The following is a 12,875-nucleotide window of genomic DNA, read 5'->3' as shown; positions in this document are numbered from 1 at the left end:
TGCTATAGAACGGGAGATCCAGAACATGCTACAGATGGGTATAATCCGCTCATTTACCAGTGCATGGGCATCTCCAGTGGTTCTGGTACCCAAACCAGATGGGGAAATACGCTTTTGCGTGGACTACCGTAAGCTAAATGCAGTAACTCGTCTGGACAACTATCCAATGCCACGCACCAATGAGCTATTGGAGAAGTTGGGACGTGCCCAGTTCATCTCTACAATAGACTTAACCAAGGGGTACTGGCAAGTACCGCTAGATGAACCTGCCAAGGAGAGGTCAGCATTCGTCATCCATGCAGGGGTGTATGAATTTAATGTCCTTCTTTTCGGCCTTCGAAATGCACCCACCACCTTCCAGAGGCTGGTAGATGGTCTACTAGCAGGACTGGGAGAATATGCAGTTGCCTACCTCAATGATGTGGCCATTTTTTCAGACTCCTGGCCCGAACACCTACTACACCTGGAAAAGGTCTTTGAGTGCATCAGGCAGGCCGGACTAACTGTTAAGGCCAAAAAGTGTCAAATAGGCCAAAACAGAGTGACTTACCTGGGGCACCAGGTGGGTCGAGGAACCATAAACCCCCTACAGGCCAAGGTGGATGCTATCCAAAAGTGGCCTGTCCCAAAGTCAAAGAAACAGGTTCAGTCCTTCTTAGGCTGGGCCGGGTACTACAGGCGATTTGTACCACACTACAGCCAAATCGCGGCACCACTGACCGACCTGACCAAAAAGACCCAGCCAAATGCAGTTAACTGGACTGATGAGTGTCAAAAGGCCTTTACCCAACTTAAGGCGACGCTCATGTCTGACCCTGTGCTCAGGGCCCCGGACTTTGACAAGTAATTCCTAGTAACCACGGATGCATCTAAGCATGGTATCGGAGCAGTTCTCATGCAGGAAGCAACGGATCACAACTTCCATCCTGTCGTGTTTCTCAGCAAGAAACTGTCTGAGAGGGAAAGTCACTGGTCAGTCAGTGAAAAGGAATGCTATGCCATTGTGTACGCCCGGGAAAAGCTACGCCCATATGTTTGGGGACGGCGGTTCCAGCTACAAACTGACCATGCTGCGCTAAAGTGGCTTCATACTGCCAAGGGGAACAAGAAGAAACTTCTTCGTTGGAGTTTAGCTCTCCAAGATTTTGATTTTGAAATTCAGCACATCTCAGGAGCTTCTAACAAAGTAGCTGATGCTCTCTCCCGTGAGAGTTTGTAAAGGTGCATGTGTTATATTAATCTGTTTATTTTAAAGTTCTAGGAAGAAATCGCTGCCAGTGAGGTTCCCCACTGTCTGCAATTTGGGGGGCATGTCATAAACAGATAGCTAAGGGTTAATGTCTCTTTCACCTATAAAAGAGTTAACAAACAGTAACCTGAAACACCTGACCAGAGGACCAATCAGGAAACAAGACTTTTTCAAATCTGGGGGGAGGGAAGTTTTGGGTGTGAGTTCTTTGTTTTTTGTCTTGTATCTGTGCCCTCTCGGCTCTGAGAGTGATTTTTCTATCTCCAGGCTTTCTAATCTTCTGTTTCCAAGTTGTAAGTATAAGGATAGTAAGACAATAGATTTATAAATGTTATGACACCTATGGAGAACCTGCCCATGTGTCTCTGAACAAGCCCAGTTCTAATAATTTAGGGGCCCAGTCTGGGCTGGCCCTGAGCAGACCAACAAGAATGACCCCCTCCCCGCCGCACACACACATCTTTGTGCCCCAACCCAGGATCTAGCCACAGTCTAGGTGTGGCATTCTTGCAGCACACAGGGCTGGCGGTTCCGGCCAAGCTAGGCATCGTCCAACACAGGCAGGGTGAGATGGAGGCAGGGCCCAAGTCCCACCCCCTGCCCTGTCTATCAGAGCTGGCCTGACACCAGCGGGTGTCTCTGTACTCTTTCAAAGGGCAGAGGTGCTGGCATGGTGACATACGCTTCCCACAGAGCCCAGCCAAATCCGGCTAGGGCCCCCCACCAGCACTTTAAGAGCCGGTTAATCGCTATTACATTACGGCCTGGTGCGGGGAGGCAACGGGACAAGGGGTTGGAGAAGGACAGTGCTGAACTCCTGTGGCACTCTCCAGTTTTATCCACTAGAGTGGGGTTTGCAACCAAAGCTACAGAGAGAGACTGGAGCCAGGAAAGCAGTCACTGGCAATGTCTGGACCCAGGCGGATAGGTGCATCAGTGGGGACTGGGCCAGGAGCAATTGCCTCAGCGCTAGTCTTTTGGTCTGGCTGATTGCTGCTCTAATTACAACGTGGTTGGGTGAAGTCTGCAGTGAAACAAACTATGGGCCCACTCCCACTCCCCTTGGAATTGGTGGGAAAACTCCCACAGACGTCAACAAGTCAAGCTTACTCCCTGCCCTGTGCCCAGCCTGCTGCTGATAGGCATAGGATAGATTTCAGATGTTGATTGGCTACAAAAGTTTAGTTTCCAGCCATCCTGGAGCATGTGTGTTCATCTGTGATCTGATCTTACTGTGTGTGTAAACTCCCAAGCTTGCATTGCAACGGCTTCCGTATGAGGAGAGATTAGTAAATCTGGGACTTTTCAGCTTGGAAAAGAGATGGCTAAGGGGGGATATGATTGAGGTCTATAAAATCATGACTGGTGTAGAGAAAGTAAATAAGGAAGTGTTATTTATTCCTTCTCATAACACAAACACTAGAGGCCACCAAATGAAATTAAATAAGCAGCAGGTTTAAAACAAACAAAAGGAAGCATTTCTTCACAAACGCACAGTCAACCTGTGGAACTCCTTGCCAGAGGATGTTGTCAAGGCCCAGACCATAACAGGGTTCAATAAAGAACTAGATAAGTACATGGAGGATGGGTCCATCAATGGCTATTAGCCAGGGTGGGCAGGGATGGTTCCTTAGCCTCTGTTTGCCAGAAGCTGGGAATGGGTGACAGGGGATGGATCACTTGATGATTCCCTGCTCTGTTCATTCCCTCTGGGGCATCTGGCATTGGCCGCTGTCAGTAGACCAGGATACTGGGCTGGATGGACCCTTGGTCTGACCCAGTAGGGCTGTTCTTATGTTCTTATGTAAATAAGGGAAGCCACTGGTGGCAACATAGTGCTTGTTTTGTTCTGGGAACTCTGTGGCCATGTCTACACAGCATTTTGGAGAGGGGCCACAAACTCGGGCTAGCAGGGCCTGCACTAGTGCTCTAAAATCAGCTGTATAGACAGCACTTTGAAGTGGTGGTTTGGGCTCTGAAGGCCACCCCCCGTCCCTAACTTTCAGCTGCAACTTCAAAGCACTGTCTATACGTCTGTTTTTACAGTACTAGTGCAAGGCCCTCCAGCTGTCTGTGGCCCCAGGCTGGGCAGCTCACTCAAAAATGCTACATAGACATGCCCAGAGTTCCCAAAACAAGCACTATGTAGCCCTCAGGTTCTTCCCTTATTTACCCCACTAAATGCTGCAGATTTCCCTGAGCCGGGCAGGGTGACTGCTGGGTGGGCCAGAATCATCCAGAAATTGGGTGTGACAGGCAATGGGTGTGCTAATTCGTTGCTTGAAGCTACCTAGGTTTTTTCCATTGTGGGCAAACAGCCTGGCAGGACACAGCCGGAGTCACTCTGAAAGTGGACCAATGGGAACGCAAGGGGATGGGGAGGAGTTTATAAATAGGAGGAGTGAGTGCCAGGTGCTGGAGTGGAGGACTCTGCAGGGCAGTGGAAGGTTCTGCTGTGAAGATTGTGTTCCAGGAATCTGGCCAACTTGTTGGACTCAGACTGCAGCCTCGTGCACCCCGCCAGAGAAGGAGAGGACTAGAACTGCCGCAGGCTGTGCAAATTGCAGACTGTCATTCCAGAGACACAAGGGGAGCTGGAAGGAGATGGTGGGGTTATCCCTCGTTCCCCAACTGTAAGCCATTGGCATGCCTGACGGGGGTGGGTTGGACAGCATTCCACAGATACTGAGCAGGGTAAGTCTTCCCAGGGACGAGCTGTAGGGGTGAAGATGTATGTGCCACCAGGCACAGAATTATATTTTGCAACTGAACTTGTGATAGTAACAAGCACTAAAACTTGGGGACCCCCACCCCTCAAATGTCTCTTTAAAAAAGTGATTATTGACAATAAGTCTCAATAGTTTCCAGAGTTATGAGGAAGAGTGTGTGTGTGTGTGTGCATTTGCCTTTAGAGATTTAATGTCATTCTCCTTCTATCAGAGATCTCACACTGTATAATAATGTATCATGAAAAGACTAACCTCTGATCTGTCCCACAGCAGAAAGGTAAGCTGAGATACAAGAAGGGGAAAGATACTGTACCTGACACTAGCCTATTAAAATATGGAGATATACATATCTCATAAAACTGGAAAGGACCCACCCTGAAAGGTCATTGAGTCCATTCCCCTGCCTTCACTAGCAGGACTAAGTCCTGATTTTTGCCCCAGATCCCTAAATAGCCCCCTCAAAGATTGAACTTATAACCCTGGGTTGAGTAGGCCAATGCTCAAACCATTAAGCTATCCTGCCCCCCTTCCCAAAGCCTGTTATATATGTAGCTAGAGGCACCTGCAGTAACTCATCTCTATGGCAGTGGCTGGGACATAGAAAGAGAACAAAGAAGTGGGTTATGACTGGACAGAAGGGATGATTACTAAATGTGTTGTATACACAGGAGGTGCACCCAAATCTAGCCTGCCTGATGAGTTAATATTCCCTGTGTGACATATTCAGATTCTATGCAATTCAAGCTTTCCTTAAAAAAAAAAACAACAAAAAAACCTCACCACTTTTTATGGCTGTACAGAAGCCCTTCCAGATGTGCACCAAGTGCAAACTGAGACAGCGCTGGCTTCCTGAGTCTGCAGTCACTCCAAGAGGTGCTGTCTTCCATGCACCCATTAACCCTGTCAAAGCGAATTCCCCACTCTGGCACTTCGAGTGCAGAGGGTGGGGGCCTGCAAGGATTCTAAAAATTAATACTGGCCACTCCAGGCTTGTACTAAACTCCCAGGGTTACAGCTTCTCTCTGACCTTGGATGGGTAGATGCTGCCACCACCCAAGTGCAAAACCTCTTTGAGAGGACAGGAAGGCGCACTTGGGAATTCCTTCCTGTGGGGCACCCTCAAGCCCTTTCACCCCCTCTCCGGGGAAGAGCTGAGACAGAGAAAAACAAGGAAATCAGCTGTTGCCACCAGCTAATTAAACAACATGTGCACAAACCTCTTAGGAACACAAAAATCCAATCCCGTTCTTAAAAAAGGTAAATTTTATTAAAAGAAAGAAAGAAAATACATCGGGGAACTCTGGCTATTGCTAGATTTTTAAAAGAGCAACTACAAGGATTAAGCACCAAGAATAACTTTCCTGAGGTCCAGCTTAAAGGTTACAGCAAAACAAAGGTTAGCACAGAGAAATCCACAAGCCATTAAGAAATCAAAGGGATAAACCTAATCACGGCTTCCTAGACATTTCCTGATCTACTTACATATCTAGAGTTTTAAATGAGTAGTTTCTAGATATGATACTGATGATTTTTTCACACTTGGCCCAAGCTTCTTACAGCATAACTGCTGCCCTGTCCGCCTCTCCCCGGGACAACAACAGACAGACAAACTCTTTTTTCTCGGTTTTAAAAAGTTCTAGCCTTCCCATTGGCTCTTTTGGTCAGGTGCCCACCCGCTTCCTGTTACCTATGCATCGCAGTGAGGCTTTTTAACCCTTTACAGGTAGAGCAATTAGAGAACAGCTGCTAAGAGGGATTTTATAGCTATTGGCTGGCTGGGTGTCCATAAAAGGGAGCTACCCCCCCCCTTAATTTATCACATACCCCATTAGATGTTAACTCTGAAGCCCAATGATGTCCCGTTTAACTATAAACTATTAACCATTTCACTGCTGATTACTTTAGGAGTGAGATTCCCAGGACGGCATGGGGGTGGCTGCTTCAGAGAAGGTGCTGCATAGAGAAGAGACATAAAAATAGAGATGAACTAGAGAAGCAAAGGGCAGGGATAGCAGCGGTCCGAAAGAGGAACAGAATTTCTTGTTGAGTGATTAGTCATTTCAAGCCTTGGTTTAAACCATCCCTTGATGCCAGTGGGAGCTGAGCTGCAGACTGAGGGCATTATGTAGTCTTACTTCACATCCTTCTCCACAGACCCTAGTAACTCACCCTTCCCAAAATGAGTTCGGCTCCATTGCCATGTGCTGTCTTTTCCCTGTATCGTATAGGAGTTTACAGCTTTGATTTATTGCAATAAGTGCTTAAATCTTACTCAGTAGCTGAAGAACAGGGCTGGCTCCAGGAGTTTGGCCGCCCCAAGCAGCCAAAATAAAAAAGGCTGCTATCGCGTTCTGGGGCAATTCAGCGGGAGGTCCTTCGCTCCGAGCAGGAGTGAGGGACCCTCCGCTGAATACGTGGAAGTGCCGCCCCTCTCCGGAGTTGCTGCCCCAAGCGCCTGCTTGATAAGCTGGTGCCTGGAGCCGGCCCTGCTGAAGAATAGAAACGTGACCCTTCCCTGGACAGGGAGTAATACGGCTCTGTCTCAGGAAACTCTACCTCTTCCATCCTCAGTGATGAAGGAAGATTAATTTGTCTGCGTGTGGCAAGGTACATGGTATCTTAAACACAACCGTAGTGTTAGGAATGGGAAACACTGATCAGATGGAACCTGGAAACTCACTAGGGCCCTGATCTGTGACGTGTGGAGAGACCTCACCTCCTAGAAGCCAGTGAATGACTTGGAGGATCAGGTCAATCCAGACAAAGGCAGACACCTGTCCAGTGACCAGGCCAAAGTTAGTTGGGAAGGCCAGAATACTCCTCCTCTCTGGGTGGATGTTAGACCAGGAAAGTCATGGAGGCTGCAGGAAGTCAAGAAAACAGATTTGAATGCGACCGTCCAGCTAAACCACAGATATCTAAGAAACCCTTTGAACCCATGGTGATCATCAGAGTGCGTGTGACTGATGTATCGCATCAGACTAACACCGCATCTCTCCCTGCCAAACAAGGAACTCCTGCCCCTCTGCGTTACTGCAACGGTGTGTATGCTGGTTGGGTCTCTGCTTTAATGACATTAATTTGATAGGAATATACTCTTTATTTATCCCCTGAGGTTCAGCCCCCTGGCTTTCTAGAGCAGTGAACATCTGAAATGGATTCTTGCGAGGGTCGCCCCTCACGGGAAAGCATGGGTAAGGCAGGATGGAGTTTGGTGATGAAGGAAGCTCCATTGGCTAGATGGACCATTGGTCTGCCCCAGTGTGGCTGTTCTTATGTACAAATACCTACACAGGGGAAAAGATTGTTGATAGTAACAGGCTCTTCAATCTAGCAGAAAAAGGCACTAGGAGAGCCTATGGCTGGTATCTGAAGCTAGAAAAATCCAGATTAGAAATAACATACACATTTTAACAGGCAGGGAAATTAGCTCTTGGACAATTTACCAAGGGACATGGTAGATTCTCCTTCACTTGGAGTCTTTAAATCAAGACAGGATGTCTTTTGAAAAGATACGCCATAGCTCAAAGAGAAGTTATGGGATGATAGAGAAGTGTTTGGGTGAGGTTCTTGGAACTGTGTTATCCAGGAGGTCAGACTAAATGATCAAAATGGACTCTTCTGGTCCAAAAAAAAGGTACGACTAATAGGGCCCTACCAGGAGCAGCTTCTTCAGAGGAAGGTGCCAAAAACTCCAAGCAGGAAGTTGTGGAATAACTTACCCAGTGGGACCTTTCCCGTCTGCTCTCTAGTGGAGCACACTGACATTTTTCAAACTAAAAGAGCATCCTTGAGACAGGGCCATTTGGTTCCCCGCCCAACTCAAAAATGTTCCTTAAAAACTGGTGACTTTTGGGGGTGGTGAGGGGAATAATGAGAATGAAAAACTTTCACTAAAAGCTTTGGGAACATTTACCCAAAAGCTCGTTTTCAGTCAATGAAAAATGTTGATAACATTGTCCGCAAAAAAATTAATTAAAAAGACCACAAAAAATGGGCCTGTTTTGCATCCTGAGAAATGGAAACAACTTCGTCCTTTTAAAAGTTTTTGGCTCTCTCTCTTGCCTCCAGAGATGTCTAGTTGTGGCCTGTCTTGTCCATCCCATGGTGGCCCATGCTGGATTGTTAGAACTGGAGACAAGTATTGGAGGGGTAGCTGTGTTAGTCTATATCTACAAAAAACAGGTGCCACCAGACTCCTCGTTGTTTTTTAAACTGGAGAGGCTACAGCAGGGAAATGTCCCAAGCCATGTGCCTCCCAGCTCTCCTCTCTGGAGCTCCGTATATTTTCACTATCCGAAATATTTCATGATATTCAGGCTAAATTATCCTAAATCCAGGTGTACCCAGGTGCCCTCAGTTCTGCACCCTAGACAAGTCTCCCTTCCTTCCCATGGTGTTCATCTCCTTCAGACACATATAGCTGGTCCTTTATTTGTCTCCCAACCAAGCTACGCATACTTAGCCCTTTTAATCCCTTCTTAATAAATCCGTCCTTCCAGCCCTTTAATCTTTGTGGCTGTTACTGAGAAGGGTGTACTGGATCCAGGCAGTAGCACCAAGGATTTCAAGGGAATTGATTTAATACTCTGTGAAAAAACCTGACCATCGGGGCGTATCTTAAAAACCACCGAGCACAAATGGCCATCTCTAGGTTTAGGCTGCAGGTGGCTGTGCTGAAAATCTTGGCTGTCTGGCAAAGGAGTGCCATCGGAGGGGAAAGCGAGGCGCAGACAAGGGAACTCCCCTTGCAGTCTCTGTGCAGCAGGCTCTAAAAAAAGCCCAAACTCCAGACAGCTGGGGTTTGTGTTCTGCCGAAGCTATGACAGGCGACGTTCCTTCCTCTTGTCTGGTTAACACACACTCCAGTGCCTGCTACTGCAGCCTGACAGCTTCGGCAGCCCACCCCAATCAATGACACGAGAATGGCAGGCAGATTGAGATAAAAATAGCTCCTCTTGTTAGAAAATTGGGCGATATTGTTCCCCGAGGACTGTGGAGTGAGCGGTGCTAAGAGCAGGAAGGCACAGAAAGATCTAGGTGAGGAGGGGAGCTTCTGGGCAGCTCCAAGGGGGGCAGACTGGGAGTAATGGGGTGAAATGAAGTGGCAGGCGACTCCCAGGGAAAGTGTTCTAAAGGTGAGGTTGATTAAATGTGTCTGAGTGGGGAGGATGGGGAAAGCTCTGGACTGGGACGCAGGAGATCTGAACTCAGCTTCCACTGGCTCCTTGGGCTAGTCACGTCATCATCCCGGGCCTCAGTTTTACCCACCTGTACAATGGGGATAATCACTTTTCCTTTGTCTGTCCTAGCCTTTTAGGTTGTAAACTGTCTCTTGGGGGCGGGGGGTGTACACAGCCTAGCAAACTGGGACCCAGGTTTTAGCCAGTGCTATTGCAACACAAATAATTAGGTTGTAGAAAAGCCCTCCAAGAGAAGTGGTATAAACACCATAGCTTGTGACTGTACTGGGCAAAAGCCCGAGGAGGAGATTGTAGGGCCTAACCCTGTGCTGACCACCAGCTGGAGTAGCCAATCGAATGGGTCCTCCCCATCGCTGGGTCCTCAGCACCATTGTTTTGTGTATATTTGACTCAGCCGCACCACGAATCAAACCATCAGGACTTCATTTGATTTCATACATCTATAATCTTTGCTCTTGGATGTGACCTTGGAGCTCCCAGCGTGCTCCCCCCCCCCCCAGGGCAGTCAGGCAAAGGGCAGAGTGATGCAAACCCATCCAATTCTGCATGGACTGGCGCTGGGGAAAGGCAGAATGGGGGTTACATCTCCCCCGTTATTTTCCCTAGTGTGAAGGGCTGACAAACACCTGGTTTCACTACATTAATAGGGGCTTTGCTGCTTTTCCAGGAACCCTGCAGCAACCGTTTGATCTTCCTGATCTCATGCGGGTTTGGCCGTTGGGCAATCTCCCCTCACCTTCTTTATTCTGGGGTCCCCGTGCCCCTGATGTGAACTCCCATCTTTTCTCTTCCCTCCCCACGGTGCCCTCTGCCCCTGTGGCCTCTCTCCAAGGAGGCAGAGACCAGTCCTCCTCGGAGATCAGCCTCATGATTAGAATCTCGTCAAGCCAGCGCAGTCAGATCCTTTCACTGTTCGCTCCAGCAGTGCACGCAGGAGACCCTGGCAGTGGGGGTTCCCACACCGCACCAAGCACGGGGACTCCCGGCTGGTGGCAGAATGAAATGGCCCCAGGATTGTCTCTGCAATGTCTCTCTGAGCTTTATTCCTGCTTTAGATCCTGGGAGTGAATTTAGTGCTGGTTCCCTCTCTCTCTGTCTAGGTAATTCCACAGCCTCTATCCCTGTAGTAACCGAGCCCCTCACAATCTTCAATGTATCCTCCCAATCCTCGTGTGAGGCAGGGCAGGGCTGTTATCCCCATTTGACTGATGGGAAACTGAGGCACTGGGAGGTTAAGGGACTGGGCTGTCACACTGGAAGTCTGTAGCAGGGCAAGGAATCTACCTCTGCTCTCTCAAGTCCTCGGCTAGCGTCCTTACCACCTGGCCAACATTGGATGGGACTCAGACACTGTTGAGGCAGCTAACGAGACGTCAGCAAAGAGCAGGCAGACCAAAGGGCTTGCTCTGGTGTGTTCCTTACCCGTCTCCAGCCCTCTGGAGGGTGACCGGTTTTGTCTTTAGGTTTCTTATCACATTCAGAGGATGTCTTATTGCTCCACAATCTTTCTGCAGCGATCGCTGTAGGTGGGCAGCAAGCAACAGTTTGTGGAGGATTTGATCTCTCAGGCATCCTGTCTCCATCTGGAAAGCATGTGGGTTATCACTTACGACAGGTCAAGGTGGACTTAGAAATAAGTTTGTAATAATGTCTGTGGCCTAAACAGCCCAAGATGACCAGTGATTTTCATAGTCTCAGGCCAGAAGGGACCAGTGTAGCCCTTCTGCCAGGTGGTTTTGGCAGCAACAAGGACTGGATTCAATATCTAGGGGATCCTCTTAACATTACAAACCAGATCCAGCTTGGGCTCCTGCCCAGAACTCCGGGCAAACTGAACTCCACCCCTGGGCGCCTCTATGAGGCCAAGCTGCCCCACATGCGAGCAGTACTGTGTGTATAACAAGAGGGAGCAAGACTGCGGGATCGATCTGGGCAGACGCCTCACCCGCTATTCAAAAGCAGGCAAACCATATGAAAATACCTGGCCCACAGGATGCTGGGCAGTGCCTCAGTTTCCCACCTTGCAGCATGAAACTCCAACAGATAAAAGTCCCTTTATCATGCCACTGCCCTTGCCCTCCACTGCGTCCCGCTTGCCGTTGGCTGGCCGAAGTCAGCCAAGTCCCAGAATTCAGGGATGCTTTAAAGTGGGTTCATCTCCCCCCACCTTGAACTGGGGGGTGGAGAGGGAGGAGTCAAGGAACACCTCCACTGCTGCTGTCTCTGCTGCCACCTTTGCAGCTGTCTCGCCTCTGAGGTGGTTCCACCACTTAGCCCAATTCTTTGTGGTTTCACTGGGTGCCACGTCCCCTGCCTTGTTTTTCACTGCAGTGCCGTCCGCACACCGGGCTCAGCCCCTCAGCCTGCAGAGGAGTGAGTTCAGATCTAGAAACAGTTGAGCAGGAACAAGGATTTTCAGTTGTCTGATCAGCTCCGTCTTTACACACTGGGTGGGTGCATGTGCATCAAATGACGACTGGTACCTGCTGATAGTGGGGAGGCACGATGTAATTGGGCAGAGCTTGGTGATACTAGATGGCTTCTTAATCTAGCAGAAAAAGGCATCACATGATCCAATGGCTGAAAGTTTAAGCTAAATTCAGATGAGGCATAAGATGTACATTTCTGACAGTAAGAGTAGTGAATAGTGAGTGTAGTGAATAGTGAGTAGTAATAGTGAATATAGTAGGAGAACTGTCTGTGCTATGCCCTAACTGAGGGGTGGGGTTTACCGTAACTGAAACCTGTCTTGCTAAGCAGGGGGAGTGATGCAAAAGCCAAGGAAAGTACCCAAGAGGCGGGCAGAGGTGTTTCTATATGGTGGTACGGAGGTTGTTTAAAGAACTCTCAGAGGTGACACATGGGGTCATGTGTCCCCTGCAGCCCCCAGATATCTGCCAGGGTTTGCCAGCCAGGGTCCCTCTCTTTCCTGGAGCTTGTGAGCTGCAAGCTGTGGCCATGGGGAGAGGGAGTGTAACATGCCATGGAGCCTCACCTGGTCATTTCTACATCAAATCCATGACTTTCTTTTGAGCTGTTTCAATAGACATCCTGCCTTTGTTTAAAGCCTCCAAATGACGGAGAATCCACCACTTTCCTGGGTACATTGTTGCGTCAGTTAATTACACTCACTATTAAAAACGAGGAGGCTTTGCAGCACCTTAGAGACTAACAAATTTATTTGGGCATAAACTTTTGTGGGCTAGAGCCCACTTCATCAGATGCATGAAGTGAAACATACAGAAGCAGGTATAACTTCATGAAAGGATGGGGGTTGCTTTACCAAGTGTGAGGTCAGTCTAGACAGTTACTCACCTTTGTAACTGTTGTTCTTCGAGATGTGTTGCTCATATCCATTCCAGTTAGGTGTGCGCGCCGCGCGTGTACATTAGTCGGAAACTTTTTACCCTAGCCACTCCAGTGGGCCGGCAGGTCGCCCCCTAGAGTGGCGCCGTTTGAAGCCCGGCGAACTAGGCATGGGCCCGGTGCCGGGTGCCGGGAAGGGCTACGGCCCAAACCGGCTAACAACTATTTACAACTATTTACAAAATACTGCTTAACTAACTATACTTAACAACTATTTACTACTAACTACAACTATGAACTGTACAACGAAGGAGAGCTAGGGACGTGGAAGACAGCAATGCCGTGCTCCACAGTTCCAACGACCGACACGGCGGTGAGAAGGAACTG

The 12,875-nt window shown here is 48.7% G+C and overlaps 1 long non-coding RNA gene across 1 annotated transcript in view; it reads right to left on the bottom strand.

Annotated features, from left to right (window-relative positions):
- LOC115653974 overlaps positions 1 to 11,600 on the bottom strand; it is a 30,179-nt gene extending 18,579 nt beyond the window's left edge. The window contains exons 1-2 of the long non-coding RNA XR_004001055.1: positions 11,164 to 11,600; positions 10,605 to 10,765 (exon numbers count right to left, since the gene is read on the bottom strand). This is a non-coding gene — a long non-coding RNA (uncharacterized LOC115653974). The remainder of the gene's footprint in view (positions 1 to 10,604; positions 10,766 to 11,163) is intronic.
- Between the last annotated feature and the right edge of the window lie 1,275 nt (positions 11,601 to 12,875).

This window comes from Gopherus evgoodei, chromosome 6, assembly GCF_007399415.2.
Source record: "Gopherus evgoodei ecotype Sinaloan lineage chromosome 6, rGopEvg1_v1.p, whole genome shotgun sequence".
NCBI classification, from domain to species: domain Eukaryota; kingdom Metazoa; phylum Chordata; order Testudines; family Testudinidae; genus Gopherus; species Gopherus evgoodei.
Note: the sequence above shows the minus strand (reverse complement) of the source record. Positions and strands in the feature narration are given on the sequence as shown.